Consider the following 19,563-nt stretch of genomic DNA (forward strand, 5'->3'; position numbering starts at 1 on the left):
CACAGGGGGGGCATGCTGAAGAGGTGAGCTTTGCTTTTAGCATGCAATGAAGCTGCTTTAATGGTTCAGATTTGTCAGAGGGGGTGTTTTATTTGTGGTTAAATCTTTGGTTGTTGTATTTTTTTCTGTGTCATCCTCTTTGAGTTAGAAAATTCTTTCTCTTCTTCATCTGTTGAGCCGCAGCAACATTTCAGGCCGACTGCTTATTTTCTCTTCAATTTATTATGTAGAAATCACTGTTTGATGCTTCTGGAAGCTGTGAACGCATCACTTCCTGTGCACTTGAGATACCTACACGACACTGAATTGTGGAACAACAAATTGCTTTCATTAGCCGGGCATATGATGTGCAAATGAAAGGGAAGACCAGAATAAATGAAAAGGGAACATAACAAGTTCAAATGCGGGGATAGAGGATAAAAATGATGTGAATACAGTCGCCAGTGTCAAACCAGTTGAACACTTATGGGAGATTTTCTCCACCACCACAACCATCAAAACACCAAATGAGGGAATATATTTTGGAAGAACGGTGTTCATGAGACTCTGAGAATCTATGACAAGGAGCACTTAATGTTTAATCTGTCACCCGTCTGCTATATGATTTAGTGAATTAGTGATAAAATGTACAAAAAGAGTCATTTATTTCTATGAAAATGTCACAGATTATTACTTCCGTCATTACTCTCTATGGGCAGTATCACTCTCCGACTCATACTGAGTCTAACATTCATTCCTTCTGTTGCTGAGTCACACTGATGGCCAGTGACAGGAAGGTTTATCCTCACATGACTTGTACATAGAGATTGGATTGAAGGTACAGTGTGTAGGATTTGGTGGCATCTAGTGGTGTGGTTGCAGATTGCAACCAATTGAGTACCCCTCCGCTCACTCCTCCCTTTCCAAGACTGGTAACGTGAGCCTCCAAGTGCAAAACCGTGGTTACGCTGTTTGCCTCGCTCAGAGGCCATCCTTACCATAAAAACACTACTTTAGGAGCAACGGAAGTCAGACGGAGGCTGGCGGTACCACGGTTTTGCACTCTGTGGCTCACGCTACTGCAGTTTCACAAGCGTGTTGGAGAACTACGGTGGCTTTCGAGTAACGTAAAAATGGGAAAAGCTCTCTCTAGAGCCAGTGTTCGGTTTGGTCGTTCTGGGCTACTGTAGAAACATGACGGAGCAACATGGCAAACTCTGTGAAGAGGATCCGCTCCCTATGTAGATATGAAGGGCTCATTCTAAGCTAAGAAAAACTGAACAACTTTTAGTTTCAGGTGATTATACACTAAACATAGTTATGAATATTGTTCCATTTCTGATAATAGACCACCCAAAATGCTACACACTGGTCCTTTAATGTTTTTTCCTTTAATTTGTCACCCATCTGCTATATGATTTATGATCTGTGAAAATGTCACAGATTATTACCTCTAACATTCCTCTCTATGGGAAGTATCACTCTCCAGCTCATACATACTGAGTCTGACATCCATTTCTTCTGTTGCTGAGTCACACTGATGGCCAGTGAGGGGAAGGTTTATCCTTGCATGACTTGTAAACAGAGATTGACTTAAAACTTAGTGTAAAATGCTCAAGATTAAATAAGAGTAAAACAGAGCAAAGCCCAGAGTTTTAGGCATGGGGGTGAGGCAGAAAGAGAGCCAGTATGTATGCACGCTCGCTGCTGAGCCCTCTCTAAGATGTGACAGTATCTGGCAACAGAACAGCATTGCTGTACTTTGCTCAAATCCAACTTCAAAGGTTATAATTCGCCTGGACAAGTGATGACTCCCAGTGCCTCCCTCCTCAGACGACAATTATGCTGTCTCCTGGAGCACAGAATACACTCTGGATTATTTATTTATTCTCTAAGTCTTTATTGTGACTGGTGAGAGAGGGAGAGCGAGAGTGATGGAGACGGGGACGGAGAGAGAGAGAGGGACACTGACAGAGACGGTGAGAGCGAGAGAGGTTATGCGTGAAATGGAGTTCGCAGGTTGTGTTTGAGACGGATTTGCCTCGTGGAGCTGCAAATGCTTTTTCTGTTTACATGTCTGTGCATGCTGTAGTTTCTGATTGTGTTCCCGCGTCACTTTTACTGCTCCGTTCCTTCATATAATAGCTCTGTGCTCTGCATTAATGAGTATATTGAGTATATACTTATGTACACTTAGTAGTGCTTCTTATGGTATATGGAGCACTTTGGGGGTGAAGAGCTCCTTCAACGCTTTTTAATGTGACTGACTTTGGTGACACGTCTCCCACCTTGATGAGGTCATTCAGGATGTTAAGCTCTAGACAATTTGCCTTCTCATTCCTTCCCTCCAACGCATATCCCAAATTATTACTGGGATGATGTTGAACTTGGCATAACTAAGTTATTATTTTGTTGTGCCCTTTGCTAAGACTAATTGAAGATATAAGTCAAGGGCACCCAATGGAAAGCTAGGGAGGAGAGCCGTAATCGGGTAGGATGGAGCTCATATGCGGTGCACCATACAGAGGAAGAGACAATGAGAAAGCTAGCGCTATTATTAAGGCATAATAGGTTATCCGCCGAGGACTGTTCAGCACCGCTGACTCTCCGTTGCTTTGTGTTGCAGGCTTGACATAAAAAGGATCAAACTTCCTATCTCTGTAAAACAGAGGCGCTCTAAAAATAGGAGGCATGCTCTAGAAGTTGCCGTGGAGATAATTGAATATTATTTTCAGGAATGATTAAGTTGACCTATCCAGTAGACTAATTATTTCTTGCAGGCCAGAGGAGAACATGTTTAATAGATTTTGGTAGCAGTGACTAAAGCAAAATAAGGCAGCCAATCTGCCGGCTTTCTGCTGACCAAGAAAACATCATCTGTGGAAAAATGAATAATACCCGTCATTAGAGTTTGGCTTAGGGGGGATGTTCACGGATTTATAATGCAGTGTTTCAGTGGGGTGTCCTCTGACATTTTCTTTGGATGGGTTTAAAGTTTCAGGCCATCCAAATCACACACAATTCTTTTCTTAACCCATCCAGAAAGTTTCAGTTTCATGTAGCAATGTTTGAGAAATCTCCCTCCTCGCCAATACAAGTTTCATTGTGCTGTTCAAAGTATTGTAACCTTATATTTGAAACTCAACAGTAACATGTCATTTCAAGAAGCAATGGTCTTGTTACTCTGGAAAGTTACTCAAGTACAGTACTTCAGTACATTTTTGAGTTACTTGATTATTTCCATTTTTTTGAACTTCTGCTCCACTGCATTTCAGAGGTAAGTGTCAGGGGTGTAAGAAAATATCAATACACTTGAGTATCACAATAATATGTATTTTGATACTGTATTTATTCTATAAAACACTATCAATTTTTAATTAATAGTTTACATGCAAAGATTTGTGGCAGACAGTGGTTCAGATTGCACAAAAAGTTGTGCTATGATGTTACAGGGACTGTGATAAATGCAAATGCGGAGCCCACTGCTCTGATTGCATAACAGAGTCCTATTTTTTTCTCCGATTTTATGTATATGGTGGTGTTTTCTTTATACTTTGATAATTTTCCTAAAATCATATTTTAAAAAATCGCAATATATCGCCTTGCTTACAATATCGTAATATATGCTAATATATTAAATCGTAACCCCTGTATCATGATTAGTATCGTATCGCCAGATTCTTGCCAATACACAGCCCTAGTAAGTATTATAATTAGGGCTGTCAACGTTAAGATGATAATAATGCGTTAATGCAAATTTGTTTTAACTAATTTTGGCGAGGAAAAACTGTCATGGTCATATTCAAAGGGGTCCCTTAACCTCTGACCTCAAGATATGTGAATGAAAATGGGTTCTATGGGTACCCACGAGTCTCACCTTTACAGACATGCCCACTTTATGATAATCACATGCAGTTTGGGGCGAGTCATAGTCAAGCCAGCACACTGACAGATGTTGCTCCCTGTTGGGCTTGAGTTTGCCATGTTATGATTTGAGCATATTTTTTATGCTAAATGCAGTACCTGTGAGGGTTTCTGGACAATATTTGTCATTGTTTTGTGTTGTTAATTGATTTCCAGTATATATCTACATACATTTGCATAAAGCAAGCATATTTGTCCAATCCCATGTTGATAAGAGTATTAAATTCTTGTCAAATCTCCCTTCGTTCTTGTTGAACAGATACAAAATGTGCAATTAATTTGCGATTAATCACAATTAACTATGGACAATCATGCGATTAATCGCGATTAAATATTCTAATGGATTGACAGCCCTGATTATCATTTTTACTCCACTACATTTATATGATAGCTGTAGTTACTTGTTAATTTACAGATTCATATTTTAACATACATACATACAAAGATATGATACATTAAACTCACCATCTGTATGTAAAATAATTACATTTGCTCCAAGTCGACCATCTGAAACATGATGCTGTTTACACATGAATGCATTAGTAACAATAATCCAGTGATATAATATAACAATAAAAACACTACTGCATAATGAGCACTTTTATTTTAGATACTTTAATACTTCTGTACTTTGACATTTTTTGTTTGAAATTCAGGACTTTTACTTGTATTTACTTTTAATTGTACGTGTTTAAATTACACATAGTGGTATTTCTATTTTTAATTCAGTAAAGGATCTGAATACTTCTTCCACCAATGCTCTGGAAAATCTAGATTTCACTGGAACTACTTTTTTTCAAAAAACTGTGCAGTGTTCGGAAAAAAGTTTTTATTTTATTTTTATTTTTTTGGACAATCCTGACCCTCTGAGGGTCTTGTGAGCTTTGTTTAACCTGTAAACACTGACCTGTCCAATATTTAGTTGTGCATGATGACGTGCAGATAGATTGGTTATGCTGATTTGCGTATACTGTATGTGCATACTATATATGTCTATGCCTGTCGTTTCTATGTGTGTGTGTGTTTGAGAGTAAGACCGAATGCATGTGTGTGTGTGTGTCCCTGTCACTGTGCATTGACTTCACCTGTCCTCCACCGCTGTAATCCCTGGGTACACCTGGGCCTTTGGGCTTCGGGGCTTTTAGCAGATTGCATGTGTCAGACTTAGGACAATTACACTGATTGTTGCCCTAGAAACTCTGCTCTCCCTCTGCTTCAGGGGGCAAAAAAGTTAATACAATTTAAAGGTGCAGAACAATGTGAGAACCAATGAGAGAATCTGTCCGCAATCTGCTTTTAATATGCATCCAACTCTACCACACTGTACAGAAACAGCACCTTGACAAACACAACCAAAATCGTTCTCATATACAGAAAGGTCAGTTCTGTTACAGCCGAATGAAATCAAAACTTCTTAAAAGTTTATTTAAACTTAGGAGAGCTGCTCTAAATGTAGATCTGTTCTCTCTTCCTCATATGGGACCATAAAAACGTATTTCTAAGTAGAGAATTCATCAGCCGTAAACATCATACCGCAGTCGATATGATTGCTCTGTTGGATTTACCTTCATATCCAAATTGTATTTGTTGATATTCAGGAAAGATAGGAAGCTTAATGCTCATCTTATTCTCTAATGGCCACGATCAGATTGAGCTCTCCTCTCAGCCGTACACAGACATCATTAGTAAACAGCAGACCACATGATGGTCGTTCACGCTGAGTACCTGGGCAAGAGTGTAGAAAGAGAGACCACCAATCACGAGGAGATTACAACAGTTTCATATCTTCACTCCGTTAAGATAAAGGCTATAACTGTAAGGTGCACGGCTGAGGGATCCTACAGTAGAGAGTGAGTGATGCACGTTGATGCATGGATCATTAGGACATCAGCTGTATCTCACCCAGTGCTGGAAGAAGTACTCAGATCCTTCACTTAAATAAAAATATCAATACCACATTGTAAAATGACTCCATTACAACTAAAAGTCTTTCATATAACATATAATACTTAAGTAAAAGTACAAAAGTATTATCAGCTAAATGTACTTTAAGGTGCAGACCACATGCTCCAAACCTCACACATGCTTTCACCTCTACTACTGGGTTCAACGTCATACAATCTAAATTTACAGTTATAAAAAATAAAAGCCAACTAACAGCAGGGCAAGAATGTGCTCTTTAAACTACGTCACTAAACTCCTGGTGCACTTTCTCTGAGCTTTTAATATTGCCGCGGATGGACTTACATTGTAGTTTATGGAACACCCGGTGCGTTTCATACTGGCGCTAAAGGGTGCCTTGTGCATTGGTATCACACGCCGGGGGCAGCTCTACTTCTTCGTCCTCTCATGTTGGACTGAGGGCAAACTGGACGCTACAGTGACTCACAATCGCCTCGAGGTGCAAGTGGTATCACAAGACAGGACGGGCCGGGGCTAGCATGCTCATTTCAGTAGATATCTCTGCAACACAATACATAGACGTCTGACGTAATGTCAACACTGTAACCTCTTCACATTCTGTTGATAATATTAATTCATGTTTTCGAACATTTTAAACTAAAATTCTGGCCACATGCTACATTGTTAGATTGTTAATACTGATGCAACAATGTGTAAGCAGCATCTTACTGTTGTAGCTGGTCGAGGAGGAGCTACATATAATGAATTTCTACACATACTGCAGCTAGTTTATTCCAGAGTTTACCAGTAGAGGTTACTAGGGGTCATGAGATGATTAATGGGATAGAAACAATGTTCTGCCACACAAACTTAGATTCAATTTTTCACACTTGTCTCCAGTGTTTGCTTTTTTTTTGGTGAAATATTGGAGAGTTTTAATTCTTTGGGCCTCAAAATTTAATTTAAATGAAACCATGTGAGAAGTTTAGAGGGGAAATGTCTTTTTGGTTGAACTGCTAACAACTCATAGGCATCTGAAACATGACAAGGAGCCCCAACTTTTTAACAATGCATTGTAATTTGTAAGCATATCATGTGTTTTTATGAGTAATTTTAATTTGAAAAGTAACTACTGACTAGCTAAATGTGGTGGACTAAAAACTACAATATTTCCCTCTCAAATGTAGCGGAATAGAAGTGTAAAGTATAAAATGGAAATACTCAAGTAAAGTAAAAGAATCTCAAAAATTACACTACTTAGGTAAATGTACTTAGTTACCTTCCAACACTGATCTCACCAGCTACAGTACAGATGCCATCCATTATGTGTGTAAATGGAAAAAGGTGTTTGAAATGCTGTTACTGTACAATATTGTTGTAAGTGTTTATATGGTGGATATGGAGTCGTAGAAGCAGAGAGAGGGAACGATCCGTGTAAATGGAAGTGTTGTGCGGCGGTGAGACTCTGAGCTGCAGTGAAGAGTGGGTGCGAACACTAATTAAACATAACATCTGTTGGAAGTGGAGACACTGGCAGCTATGAAGCCGACAATCAAATCATCAGCTATTACAAACCACAATGTTACCGTCATTTCATATCAAACAGAATACATTTAGTTGATGGGTCGGAGGGGAAAGAAACACATCCTGCGCTCTGAATCTTGCCTCCGGTAGGTTTCACATGTGGGAGTTTCTTACCCACTATGGGGCTTCGTCAGGTAATGTCTCAGTTTATTAGCCCTGATATGAACTATAAACCCAAATTTTGTTTACGATGAGGGGCGTCAGGGCATTGTTGAGGGATGATATTTCATGAGGGGAGCATTATGTGCACTTCATAATATTGGCTGCTCAGCATATTCCCTATGCTAGTCCAGACCAGACTTGTTTTTTATAGCAGCATAGGGCTTTAGGACACGGTAAGTCAGGGTTTCATCTGTGAGAGCAACATTATGGCTTAATTTCTGTATGTGCTAGATTAATGACCACGGGCATAAGAAATGCCACCGACTAGCGTTTTACACAAACAACTTCTAGTTTTGTGACGATATAGTGGAAACGCCTCCGGGTGGAAACATGACTTTTGCTGTCCTCTGTTACTCCCTCCATCCCTCCCTCTCTTCATCATCCATCGCTCCCGTTCACCTGTGCCACCTCACTAATGATTGCTCAGCGGCTGTGAGTCTACCATGCATCATTTACCAGGAGCTCTGGAGAGGCAGCAGCAAAGAGAGAGAAGCAAAAGGGAGCAAAAGAAAAGACATTTTTCTATTCATGCAGGGTGGGGAGGCTGAAAGGGGGCAACAGCGATATGTAGAAGGAGAGAATGAGAATAAGGAGAGGAGCTGACAGAGGTACAGACACTAGGAGACAAGCATGTGCTGCAAAGGCAGCGTAAAGGGAGAAGGTGAGAATAGGCTGGAGGGAACCAGGAGGCCCATTTTATTAATCACAGCCTTGATCTGGTGGGAAACGCTGACAGCTCTGGATGGAAATAATACTCGAGAGTTGCCACGACTACACTTCTGCCTGCCTCCGAGAATGGGTGGAGACCGAGGCAAAAACGAAATCACTGTGCCGGCTTTATGTGTGTGTTGTGATTAACATAATTGCACCGATTATTGTTATTGAGACTAGCAGAATATAGCTACCATGTTACATAAAAACTGCTTCATATTTAGAGGTGAAAGAATTACGGTTTGATTTGATGTGTTACACAAGTGTCACAACTTAATCCATTTTCGATATAGCAGGAGTAAGGGCTGCCTAACAGCCCATTTCTGCTTTCAATAACATTCAGATTCATAAAGCTATCTCGGTGAATTTGAAATGAAACAATTGAGTTTTGCCTGACACATTTGAGTGGCTTCTCAGCAGCTGTACAAAACAAAACAAAAGCAGCGCTTCACACTTTTGACAAAAAAAAACAACAACTGCAAGACGTGGTGACAAAAACAGGAAATATCGCCTCAGCCTCAAATATCCCAGCAATGAATTGTTAATTGTTTCCTACCAGACGCCTGATGAATTGTTTGATTCACAGCGTGTGTGGCTAGCCCGGACAAGTCTCAGTGGCATCCCGTGATGCAACACGCCACAGCAGGGTGGCATCACGGCTCACAGCAAAATATCAGCCAGTCACAATGATTTAATATTCCAATTTACCTTTCCAGGCAGAAAGAGAAAGAGAAAATAGAGCTGAGTGACAGTTTTTCCACATTCCTCAAGCGAGCTGAATGGACACTATTATTAGGTGTCTGACTAGATGGCCAATCAAGTTGATAATAATAGGTTGGGTTTCTGCAGACAAGGGATGGATATCACAGGAGCTGACCCCACAGTACAGCCAACCAGAGGCCATCTTATTAGCCTATAAAAAGCTCAGGTGTGGGCGAGCTTTGTTTGCCTGGACTTGGTCTCCAATCGTACCAATATCACCTCGTTTCAGGAGGTGGGAGGCAGCCAACACCGGCTGGATGGAAAATGGTTAGAGAGGAAATAATAGCTCTTTTCCAGCACTAAATGGCAGTGTGTAACATCTGAATATGATTACACAGGTAAGATTTGAATTGCTTTTTAATAAGAATATCTGAGGCCTTTCAACAAATTGCATTGGACATCTGTAAATGGGGATGATCAATATATTGGCAGGTTGTTGGAGTAACCAGAGGCTAGAAGAACAATCAGGAGTTTATCTTGTTTCTGTGTATGTGTTTTTAGCTCTGACCTTTGTGCCCCGGCAGTTGAGGTGCTTTTTCTTTTCAAGGGATGCAAATCCATCTGTGGATACCAGTCAAATCCATGCAAAGCAGTCAGTTGAGGTTGAATCCACAGAAGCCTCAGATCAGGGAGCGGAGCTGACGCTGCATGGAATAAGGTCATGTTGTTATGATAAGCTAGAGAGGGGGGTGGGGGGGGGGAGTTTTTTAGTCCCATAAAGCCATTTTACCAGTGAATTTACTGAAATATCCCTCTGTTTACGGCTTTTCTTTTACAGTAGCTGATGTAAATGACAAAGGAGCGGCAAAGTAGGCCTTTAAACAAAAGGGTTGAAGCACACGGTGCGGATAGCACAGGATTTTATTGACAAATAAACATTGAAATAAAAGCGTGAAATATGAGCCACTTCTCTTCCCACATGGAGAGAATCACAAAGAGAAGTAGCAAAAAGGAGTGTGATATATTATCTCACTAAAATGACAGAAAAAATTGATCTTCAAATTCTAGTTTTGTGGTTTTTTTCTGTCTTAAATGAAAGAAAAATGAAATGATGGAGGAGCCAGACAAGAGAACAAATAAGGCACCACTATACAGTAAGGTAGGTCATAACCTGAGATGGAATTAATGAGCAAAATATCACACCTGCTTATAGAGGACAGACAGGGGTTGAAAAGGTGGACACCTGATGTCGGAGACACACCTGCTCCTCTCATCTTCTACATGAGGCCGTGGTCCGACAAAACCTCCATCTCTATGATTTCTGACCTGCTTTGTAGTGCAATCGCACAGAGTTCAAAGATGCCAAAAGAAAGTAATCCCACAATGTGTCTAGCAGCAGCAGGGATGTAAACTTGAAACATCAGACCTGCAGTCCTTCTCCTGTCACATTTCCTGTGTTGGGGCTTTAAAGCAGCTCCTTCTGCGACTAAAAGAGACAAAGGAACAATCAAACACTGTGAGTAAGCGTGCTCCCGGGCTCCCACGTTCCCTTTGGAGGGCACACCGCAGCCTTTCATCTCTTCTCCCCTCTCTGTATCTATCCTCTCATCTCTCTGCTTTATGTTCTGCTTTCTGAGCAGAGTTCAAACACTGGGGACCAGTTTAAATACTGGAGGTTCCCACTGCAGTGCTCCAGCGAACTAGAGCATACAGTGAAACATAAAAAGCTCATTTCCCCCACCTTTTTTTAGGTTGTTAGCCTCACATTTATGTGAATAGCCTCACCTTCTTTTAATTAAAGCACATTAAAGACAGTGTTGTTACACTGACTGTTAAGCTTTGGGACCGGGAGAGACAAAAGGACACAAATGGTCAAACCTAGAACATGATATTTCAGCACTATGTATGCGATGCAGCTTTCCAAATACACCGATGTGCGAATCAATACATGGAGAAAAAAAAAGCAAAATAAATGAAAGGAAGGAGGATGCACCTGGGTCGATAGAACTGCAGGTGATTGAGAGGAAATGGGAGCCTAGTGTGCATGTGCGCGTACGTTTGTGGTTAAGCTTAAGACCTATATTGCGTGGTTGTGCTGCACATGTGTATTGAGAATGAGGCAGTCTTTCTTGTGGCGTGTCTTGTGGCTACTGATCTCTTGTTTGGTATCGACTCCGTTTGAGTCTTCCACAGGAAGTATTTTTCAGGAGAACAGGGAGAGCTCTTTGCTGCAAACAGGCCTTTAAGTCCATCAATAAAGAGGAAAGAGAGCCCAGTGGAGAAACTGCAGAGACACAGAGACAAGCTCTGTGGAATCCACAAACACCTCAAAACAAACAAGAATGATGTTAGAGACTAAAGCAAAAACTCCACTTTTCACACTCAAACGTGAAACACGTGCTTAATCAATCATTTCATCATTAGTTGGATGCTAGCATATTAATCTCGTGCTTCTACAAATACAATTATATGGATTAGGTGGGAAGACATAATCTGCTGTTCAATCCTCATTACTATGGTGATTAATCCACACTGATTACCTCATTTTAATTAACATAATGAGACTCTCAACATACCCATTCTGCCAACAGTGAGTGTGATCTTTGGTTAGGTTGAAAGCATTATTGTTGTGTGTGTGTGTGTGTGTATGTGTTCTACCTGTCTGACAGGGACGGTCCGCCGGTTGAAATTAGATTACACAATCACAAACGTCACAATCAGTACTCATGCATATTTCATCCCTCCCCCTGTCTGGCTTTCATAATTACTTAATTAATTCCCAGCTCTAAAGAGATAGGCCAACGCTAATCTCCCAGCGTCCCCTGGGGCTTCCGGGGACTGCTATAGATGTCCTGTCCCAGGATGTACTGCAGCAAAATAGAGGGAGACATCCTGAACAGTTGTAACCATCTCGTAGGAGACCATCTCTTCGTTCTCCTACTTTTTCGCTAATGTAGGTTGGGATTTTAACTTCCCAGTAAAGCTCAGCTCAGCTGGGTGTTTCCGTCCCACTGTGTGAAACATCCAGCGCCTGCACCCCCCCTGTGTTTCCTCCCTCCCAGAGCAGAGAGAATGGAGTCTGACTGATCTGACGCATGGAAAAAATAGAGAGACGTACTCAACTTGCATACTTTTACAAGCAACATGTACTCAGCCTGTTTCCGCTGCTTCTTCATCTCTTGTTCTTTCAGTGGAGTAACACGACGTCTCATGCACTCATTTTGAACTGGAGGCAGATAAGGAAACAAAAGAGAAGCTTTTCTTATGCACTCCCGCATAGAAACACATTTGAATATCCAGCAAAACCAGATTTAAACCTCTGTTTTTCTAGACTGCTTTGATATCAACTATGTCGGCTTATGTTGTAGGAATTAATGATGTTTAATTCGAACAGAGGAGAAAACGCTGTAAGCCATATCGGCTCTAGAACGAGTAAGCTGGATCTGTGGGAAAAACAAAGACATTTTACAGAGGGAAACAGCAGTCACTTTAACAATCATGACTAATGTTAACAGTCATAAACTGCACAGCATTAATTCCCCTTGGCTTCCAATGTAAAGTCTAATGAACCAGGCATGAGACTCCTACTGGACCTGCAGCTACTTAATCGCTGATGAATGAATATAAGCAACACTTATTTAATCACAGCTCCGCAGCCGCGGTGGTAGCAAACAACATCTATTACTGGAATTATGTTGACCCGATATGAGTGAGGTCGCGACCTTTCTTCCCTCGCTCCCATTTGAAAAATGTTCTGTCACTTATTATGCTGTAATTAGTAATTATCTGTACATTCAAACTATTTCGTTTTGAGCACTTAACAAACGACTTATATGTCCGCTGAGAGACGAAATCAGCACAGTTGAGGCCGTGTGTCCACATTGTGCAGAAGGGCCGGTCACCTGCTGCTACTGGGCTGCCGCTGTGCTGCGTGAGTCCCTGCAGCGGGACCGAGAGTTTCCACAGAGAGCGAGATAGGAAAGAGAGGCAGCGAGAGACCAAAGACAGATTTAAAACACTCCAATCAATCAGTGATTTGACTCTGGGCTAAATCCATGTTGATAATTAGCCAATCAGAGCAGGTTGGGCAGTGGGAGCTTGCCAGGCAGGTGCCTAGAGGCACTCGGGGGACCCGAACCGTCTCTTCCCTTCATTAACTCCTCTCGTCCTCTCCCCTTGTCCGCCTGATCCTGCGAGCGGCCGGGGCTGCTGGGTAATTCAGTCTCCAGTCTCTGAGGTGACCCCACGCCGCAGGGCTGAGGGAGCCGAGGATACAGCACTTCTTTTTAACCTCTTTCTGACTCCCTTTTTCTCTGCTTCCAGGTCCACTGCTGCGGCCTGTTGTTATCTCTTTGTTACCGGGGTTGAGCTCAAATGGTCTAAATACCATGAACTTTTTATTTCTTGCTGACCTTCAGCCCAGTCTTTAGATATAGAGGTCAGAAAAAAAGATTGTAGCTCTTCTCTTTTGTATTTCTGTCTCCCTTCTTCTCTCCGTGTCTGTCCGTCTGTCTGTGCAGAAATGCAATTTCCTCCCATCTCACTGTTTGCAGCTTTTTATGGCCTCTTTATTGCCGTTCTTAGCTGATTGCTCATATTTATTTACAACGAATGCAGTTATGAGGTACGGATGTGAATGCACTGGGCATATAAATGCAACGCTCATCTCCTGTTAGCTCATTAGAATGTATTGCATAGCGTTCATCTGAACACTTTTTTTTCTTCTTTCCTTTTGTCTTCACAACTGCAATTTTGAACCCTCCAGGATTCTCGCTAAGATTAAGATTGTCAGAAAACAGTTGCTTTGTTCTGGGGGAAAAAACAGCAAAAACCACGGAGGGACTTTAAAGATGAGATACACTCTTTAATATGTGTCAAAAACTGAGTTGTCATAATATCCAGCTTTAATACGGGATGTGCAGAGATCCTTGTCGCACAGAAATCCAACCGCCCTCCCACGCATGCACGCACACACAGTAATCAGTATGATTTCACATTATGGTTTTGCACATCGCCATTAAAGCTGAGTTACAATGTGATTATTGCCTGTGACAAATGAAGAGGTTATATTCAAACTATTAAACAGCTCATAGCTTTTGATAGGAGACATATATGATCAGTTAAGGTGCTTCAGGCAGAGAAACACTGTCTGTCTGTCTCTGTCTAATTCCCCTTCCCTTTTCTCTTCTCTAACACAGTAGATAGATATATTTATATACTTTTACGAATTATGTTAATCTGCAGGTTTTTGAAGTTTGGAGTAAAGAACACCGCAAACAATATCATCAAGTGTTGTCTTTCTAACATACAAATTTGAATACAAATGCCTCTGTGCATGCTTAAACAAAAACACACAACCAGTCGGAACATGTTTTTCAAAAGCATGTTAATCTGTAGGTTTTTTTGAAGTGCCACAAAGCACAACATCAATTGAAATAATAACGCTGGAAGTCACACATATGCACATCACGATTGCTTTTGTTGTAGTAATGTGTAAAATGAGCACACCCGATGGAGGATCGTGCTTCCAGAAGCTGCACCGCAAGTACCTCTTTTGAGAATATATATCAATACAAACGTAGGTGAAAATGACAGAGGGAGCTTGACGTGCACGTGCAAAGTACGCGCCTCGCCGTGACACACACTCACTGATGACAGGTGCAGTACGCTTCGCTGAGCAGCTTTGGTTACTGACAGATTGTGGCAGGTGAGCAGGTTTAAGCAAAGCAACCACTGTCACCTTTAATCTCCCAAATCCACACGCACACAAATACTCCCACCACCACTGGCACTACAATATTTTTTCTGCTCCACACCCCGCATGTCTGATTGCTATCCTGCATGTCTGCTGGGGACTGGGACTACCCCAGGGGGGAACCAGAGTAGAGCCAGTGACTAAACCGATCTACCTCTCCCTAGAGACCCTTTTTCTCTCCCTCCCCGAGTGCGTACACACCCAACGTGCTGCTACCGTCCCATCTCATCCAGCCCAGGCCCAGGCAGGCTCCTGCAGGGCATGCTTTAATGACTTCCTCTCGCCTTCCCCTCTCTGCATTTAGGTGTGGCTGCCATCTAGAAAGAGGGTGGGGGGGATTAGCATATCAGGGGTACAGATTAGTGCTTCTGTGGTGTGTGTATGTACTGACAGAGGGTGGTAATGAGAAAAAAAGGACCTCCCTCCCCCCAGCCCGAATTCCACCCCTGGTTTAACAGAGGGAGTTCAAATGGAACCACAGATAGAGACGCAAGGCCTCTTTATCTGCTCTTTACAGGTAGAGAGAGTGACCACGTTTCCTCAATTTTAGGCACAATGGTCCGATGCGTAGTTGGGGATTAATGCTGTCTAACTGCCAGGCAACCAAAATAGGAATAGAAAATAACAGGCCCAACCTTATTTGTGTCTCTATAGTAGTATTTTTCCCATCATGATCATTTTATTCCAACGAATTGAAAATAAATTTAAGCTGCAGGCTGGATGCCGGTTGACGTGTCTGTGCATTTCCGTGACTGTCCGAAACTGCACTCATGAGTTAGATGTTATTTCCTGCATGGAGTGCGTGGCGCTGGAAATTACATATTGCAAATTTTGTACAACTTCCTGTGTCCACTATGTGGCGCTGGAGAACACAGACACTAATTATATGCTATGTTGCTATATCATGTGTAGCTCAAACCATGGAAATCTCATTAGTTGATCTTTGTCAGATAAGGTTGACTTCCTGTTGTCAGTAGATGGCGCTATGACTATAACTCAATACGGGAATGTAGACGTCTTCAGGCTTGGACTCTTATCCAGCATATGAAATTTGGGGCAGATTGGACAATGTAAGTCCAGTTACAGCAGCTTCCTGTGTCATGGCGAAACACGCAAATTGCCCGCCTCACCACGGCAACGCCATTCCACAAAAACCCAGAAGCTTCACAATTTACAATCATGAAGGTCTTGAGATTCTGCTCTCAAAATGAGTTTTGGGGGCGCTATGGAGCCAAATCACTGCAGAACTATGCAGTTTTTGCCAGTTCTGAAGCTTGTGTCACTTTTTTTGTGTTTAGTGTTCATACATTCATAGCCCCTCAAGAATGTAATTCCGCAGCAGAAAAGTTATAATCTTAAAAAACAAAAACAATAGGTTTCCTCGCACTTTGTTCCATTGGGCCCCTGGCACTTTCGTGCTCGGGTCCTCATAAGAGAGAGTTTGTCTAAGCTGAAAACCAAATGTTCTCCTCTCTATCTTGTTCTCAGCAAGCTTCCTGCTGGTTTGGTTGGTTTTGGCTGCTGTCCAGCTGATCCGGCGCTGCCCACTGCCACCCAGAGAGAGGCCCCAGCTCGGTGTCAGTTGCGATACGAGAGCCCGACCGCCGGTGCCCTGTCTCTGCCACAGGGCCGAAGAGCTCCTTACCCCCATAGATTTTTCATTTGTGGATCTTGCAGAATCAATGTTCTGTTTTTGCCTTCCCAGACAGGGACCATGGATCAGCATTTTTTCCCCCACCACTCCTTATCTCTTTGTGCTTCTGTGTGTGTGTTTACCTCTTTCTTATTTTCCTTAACCTTTCCCGACTCTGTCTGCCCTTAGGAAACCACATCCCCTAATGCTAGCACTTTATCCTTCTCCTCTTCTTCTCCCTTTCGATTTGGTGCCGGTACCAGTAGAGTATAAGTATGAGACTCGCATCCAATTTGAGTTGTTTTTAACCTAATCAGCCAACCAACAGGGTATTTAAACACAGAGGTATTTATTTATATAGACAAATTTCCATCTCTGGAGTCGTTCTCATCTCAGCAGAGGTCTGGAGGCAGCTAGAATAGCTGCAGATTCACAGAGAGCTGGGGAAAGTAGGGCAGGAGTCCCCCTTTGACAAACTAAATTGTTTGAACCGTTCTTTAAAGCACAGCGTGGGGCAGTTACAGAGCATTGCTTCTCCACCTGTTCTCAGTTGGATAGAGGAGGTGGGTAGCAGATATTTTTTCACTACCCTCGGCGCTTTCTTTCCTAAGAGACGCTTAGGTGGATAAAAGTCATTGTTACCTCCTCACAATGACAGTGGCTGTGTAACAGGAAATCTAGCTGAGCCTCGCTACTTTAAGGGCTTCACTGCACACAATGTAAATGATTCCTGTTGTCACGTGGATCCCACCGAGTGGGGAAGTGAAAGGGAGCCGCCTTTACGACATTTGGACCCACTACAAGCTGCTGGTCACTACACAGATGACGTCCAAGCACATGATGGAAAACATAATTGCATTCTCGCCACACTCTCAGACAAACAGTCCCTAAAGACATTTGGGTCAGTTAATTGGAATTTCACTTAGTGCCAACGAACCATCAAGTAAGGCACTGGGTTTCTGCTGGCCACTGTTCATATTGTGTCGCATTAGGAATTGAAAACCTCCCACGCTGCTTTAATTACCAGTCTCTAGACAGTTTGGGAGGCACAGTGTTGGCTAGCAGAGAAAAGAAGTGTTGAGATGAATTAAACAATTAGAAGGAGCCGTCTGTTTTAATAAACATGATAAATATTTGATAAATTTTTATGCATCATCTTCAAGGTGAACTACAATGGCTGTATTTTTTTTTATTTATAGGTTTCCTTATGTTTCCTTATGTTTCATTCCAGTGGAGTTACAGCAATATCAACAGCACACAGTGACCTTTCAAATGCTGCAATAGAAAAATATTGAACCGCAGAAGAAAAAAGTGAAGCTGGAGTGCGTCCACTGTCCCATCTCTGTGCAAGAGGGAGTTCAGGTTTGCTGGTTACATCACCGAGGAGAGGGTACACAAAGAAAGATGAGTTTGTACCACTGGAAGACTTTATTCAGGCTTAAGCAATGTCTGGACTGCTCTGGTGAGGTGTAAAAATACTTTACACTGGGGTGCTACTCCTTCCTTGTTCATATGTTGGTGCTGCACCTGGTTGGGATGTGCATATTTTTGTCTTTCCCCGAGGTGTGGCCTCTCCCACAAATCGCACCTCTCATCACACTCCATGGCTTCCGACCAAACACAACTCCTGATTATTTGCACTTCTCTGGTGACCATTTCGTCAAGCAGTACTGTCATGTCCCAGCCGTTATACTCTACAGCCGGATGGTATCAGTGTCCAGCATTATTTCCGAGACTCCCTTCTCCGTAGTCAGGGGAAGCGTTAAGGGCAGGCAGAGAGCCGTGCAGGGCTAGTTTCACCTCCTCATTCTGCCTCCTCCACCATATATTAAATCCCACCCACTCCTTCGGAAAACCGAGGGGCCATAAAAAGCACCGCAAGAGAGAGGAAAGGAGGAATCATTACGTGCAATTTATAAACCATTAAGAGCCGTATTAAAAAGCCTGCAATCTAATTCACCCAGCGGTGGGCTCTGGCAACGACGGTGGCTGAGGGGGAGAGGTGAGTTCATTTAGGGAGTGTGTTTTGGCCACGCAGAGCGTATGTGATGTTAATAGGGTGTAGGGGGTCACCTCTAGCCAAGGGAGGCTTTACCTTTGCGCTGATGCCCAAGTCAGCAGTAGCAGGGCGGAGGGAGAACATGAAGGCTGACAGACAGAGAGAAAGATGGGAGGAGAGTTGATAAGAGAGTTGAGAGAGATATGATATCGCTCACCCATCACACCTAGTCCAGCTGGTCATTTCTTAAAAGTAATTGTTATGTAGTTTCACAGCTGTACATATTAAAAAAGGTGTATAGGTGAAATATAAGTATAAATTTACCTATTCAACCTCATGATGGGTCGATTATTACAGCCTCATGTCATGTGGACAAGCACTATTTCCAACCCACAGAACTTTATTCGAAATTGTAGGGGAGAAGTTGAGGTCTCTAAAAATATAAAAAATGTCAGAATGAATTACAGCGAAATGTATCTGTAATAATGTATAATACATCTCCAATTTTCCATTTCATATAATAGTGCAGTCATAAAAATGTCAGCTTTGGTCTGAATATTTCACTCAATAGTGTAATACAGCTTCAATAAATTGACGACGATGAGGTTGAATTAGCATAAAGACAGAAAGAAGGAGAAAAGAGCCTGGCTCTGTCCAGAGTTTAAAAAATCCTATCAGCCCAAGCTCACCAAAATTTACACTGCATGGTACGGTACGGTACGGCACGGCACGGCTCTACTCAACTCTACTTACTCCTTATTGGTTTTCCATCAGCAAAAAGGTGGGGATAGTACTTGGTACTTTCTTTTGGTACCACCTCGGCCGAGGTTACAAGCGAGCTTAGAACTGATTGGTCAGAGAGAACCGTCCACTTGGACGACACGGGACATCCTGCACAAAAACCTGTGCTTTTTAAATAGCCAAGCTACCATCAATAGCGACCACAATTTTTATAGTCACTCAATCCCAGATTTAAAAAAATGTCAGCCCACAAAACTATTGCGTACACTATGCCATACAATTTACAAAGTGCAAATATTCCTCTGTTTGGTTGCTGAGGAAAGGATTCAGCGAGTGTCGCGTTGAAGATAATGTCACAACAGTTTCATGCAGTAACGCTATCACGATCAGCTGAGAATCCCGGCTACACTGAGGGGGTGTTATCCGCAGTGGAAAACAAATTAGAGAAAAGGAGCTGGCACTAAAAGTGAG

At 42.3% G+C, this 19,563-nt stretch overlaps 1 protein-coding gene across 3 annotated transcripts in view; it reads right to left on the reverse strand.

The window, feature by feature from the left end:
• unc5b (unc-5 netrin receptor B) overlaps positions 1–19,563 on the reverse strand; it is a 151,904-nt gene that overhangs the window by 57,446 nt on the left and 74,895 nt on the right. The gene's annotated exons all lie outside the window — the stretch shown is intronic.

The sequence above is a fragment of the Sebastes fasciatus genome, chromosome 9 (genome assembly GCF_043250625.1).
Source record: "Sebastes fasciatus isolate fSebFas1 chromosome 9, fSebFas1.pri, whole genome shotgun sequence".
Taxonomy (NCBI): Eukaryota; Metazoa; Chordata; class Actinopteri; order Perciformes; family Sebastidae; genus Sebastes; species Sebastes fasciatus.